This window comes from Octodon degus, unplaced genomic scaffold, assembly GCF_000260255.1.
Source record: "Octodon degus isolate 3935 unplaced genomic scaffold, OctDeg1.0 scaffold00001, whole genome shotgun sequence".
NCBI classification, from domain to species: Eukaryota; Metazoa; Chordata; class Mammalia; order Rodentia; family Octodontidae; genus Octodon; species Octodon degus.
This window is the reverse complement of record NW_004524577.1, coordinates 38,498,844-38,501,775: the sequence shown is the minus strand read 5'-3', so window position 1 is coordinate 38,501,775 and position 2,932 is coordinate 38,498,844. Positions and strand designations below refer to the sequence as shown.

Here is a 2,932-nt window from a genome sequence, read left to right as displayed (position 1 = left end):
TGAGCTGTGGGGGACTCAGGTCAACAATTTCTGACATTGCCAGTTAAGGGGAAGACCCAATACTATTATGGGCTACTGGACTCTTTTAGAATATTTTGCGGAGTTTACACACTTGTAATATTCAAATAACGGAACTGAACCAAAAAAGGGTATACAGATGAATGTCCATTTTGTATCTGTGTATTCAAAGAGGTTAAGATAGATATATAGTTATATTCTCTTAATGAAGAGAATGATTTGTTCTAATGGTGTTTGTAAATAGGATCTCAAGTCCGCATCTTGTACAGCAATTAACCACTAAGAAGAATGTGTGCAGTGTGTTAATTATTGAAACTGTCCTACTGATTTGATTTGAAACTGTCTCATTGTTATTTGTTTATCAATAAAATTATGGCAAAAAAATAAAAAAATAAACTAGGAAAAGAAAAAGAAACAACTGCAGGCATATTCAGCCATTGAATCTTTGACCAAGGGGCCAAAATATCTCCTGGAGAAAAGATTGCCTCTTTAACAAATGGTGCTAGGAAAACTGGCTATCCACATGCAGAAGACTAAATCCAGATCCGTATTTATCACCATATACTAAACTAAGGTCAAAACAGGTCAAAGATTTACATGTTGAAGCAGAAACACTTGTTCTGCTGAAAGATAAAATAGGCAAAATTCTTGAAGACATAAGGGCAGGCAAGGACTTTGTGAACAGAACCCCAGTTACACAAGAAATAACATCATTAACCAACAACTGGGGTCATATAAAGTGAAAATGTTCTGCACAGCACAGGGAAGTGCTAGCAGAATCAGTACATACTGGGAAAAGGGAATGAACATGATCAAAAGGAAGGAGTCACCGAGTTAAAGAGAAGGACAGGAAAGGGAGTGCGGGAAAGAGATATATCTATGTATGGAAGCAGGATAGTTTGGAAAACTGTACTGTGAATTTCTGCTGGTCAATGGGAAGGAGTGTTAAACCTTAATTTGTTTTGCCTTCTTTTTTCAATTATTTTTCATTTTTCTGTCTCCTTACTTACATTTTTTTTTCTTTCTTCTTCCAATTTTGCATGCATATATCTGGTAATATGAACAACTAATTTGAAGACAACACTATGCAATACAACAAATACTGTGAAATTCATATTATTTTGTTTAGTGAAATTTTGCATCATTTGTAATTTTTCTGTTTTAATACTACTTTGTATCCTCTTTAAAAAATTTTTAAAAATTAGACTCCCAAAAATAAAGATGCAATCAAAAAATTACCAACTTCTCAGAAGAAAAGAAGTACAAATAAATGGACAATAAATACACAGAAAAAAATGTTTAATGTCTCTGGCCACTAGAGAAGTGAAAATTAGAGCAATACTGAGATTCTATCTTACTCCACAAAGAATGGCTATCACCAAGAAATCAAATAACAACAAATGTTGATAAAGCTGTGGAGGAAAAATGAACCTTTCTACATTGTTGTTGGGATATAAATTAACACAACCACCAGTAAATGAGTATGGGGATTCCTTCAAAAAACAAAAACAAGAAATTCAATTTGGCTCAGCTATTACACTTCATTGTATCTCTGCTAGAGTTAAAGGCATCATGCTGCTGTGATAACACGTATACCTATGCTTATAGCAGCACAATTTATAATAGTTAAATCATGGAAATGGCCTATGCCTGTCAACAAATGAATAAATGTAAAAACATGGTATTTATCTATATATAATAGATGATTATTACTCTATAAAGAAGAATAAACTTGAGTCATTTGTAGGACAATAGATGAACTGAGACCATACCATCATATAAAATAAATTAGAACACTAGCTTAAGTATTGCATTGGTCTCTCATATCAGAACACCCCCCAAAATATATATTTAAAGAGCAAATTACAATGGTACCTCAGGGGCTGGTGAGATGGCTCAGTGGTCTAAAGCACCAACTTAGAACAAGCTAAGCTAAGCAAAGCACAGGGACCGCGGTTCAATCCCCCAGCACCACATGCCAGCCAGCATGCCAGCCAGCACTGCCCCCTTGTGAGCTGAGCTGGCCACACACACACAATAAATAAATAAACAAATAAAAGTTTAAAAAAAAACAAAAAACAATGGTACCTCAGCTTACAAGCTTAATTCTTTCCCAATTCTGGTAACAACTGGAATTGGATAAGAACCAAATCAATGGGGCTAGGGAAACGGCTCAATAGAATAAGCACTTTCCTGGCAAGCACAAGGGACTGAGTTCAATCCCTAGTTCTGCCAAAAAAATCAAATTCAGTGCTTAGGTTCAAAGTTGACCTTATGGGGAAATCTGATTTGGTTCTCAACCAAATTGTTGAAAACATTAAGTTTGTGAACGAAGGTTCCACTGCAAAATATATATAATAGCAAATAAAGAGATAGATTTTTTACAACTCAGAAAGAGATCAAGAGTCAGGGGGAGAGGGGAGGAGGGAAGAAGGGTTTTTAAAAGCATGAAAATGTATTACATGTACCAAAATGTACATGTACCAACCCCCCTCTGAATGTAAACAGTATTCCTACAAACTTGTACTAGTAAAAAGTCAAAGTTGAAGAAAAGAAAAACAATAACAACCTGGCATTTAATAATATAACTACCTTTGCTTATTTTGGGTTTTTCCTCTACTTATTGTTTTTGTTTTATTTTGTGCAGACAGAATATTTTATGTACATTTTCCCCAATTTTTAAGTCCTTACTAATAGGAATTTGGACCTAGTGTGATTCTCAATGTGCTACAAATATTAAAAAACAAAGCCACTGGGGACTGGAGAGATGGCTCAGTGGTCTAAAGCACCTACTTGGAACAAGCTTGGCAAAGCACGGGGACCACGGTTCGATCCCCCAGCCCCACATGCCAGCCAGCCCCGCCCCCTGGTGGGCTGAGCTGGCCACACACACACACACACACACACACACACA

At 36.0% G+C, this 2,932-nt stretch overlaps 1 protein-coding gene across 1 annotated transcript in view; it reads right to left on the bottom strand.

Annotated features, from left to right (window-relative positions):
• Positions 1–2,932, bottom strand: part of Cdc20b (cell division cycle 20B) — a 75,008-nt gene that overhangs the window by 19,737 nt on the left and 52,339 nt on the right.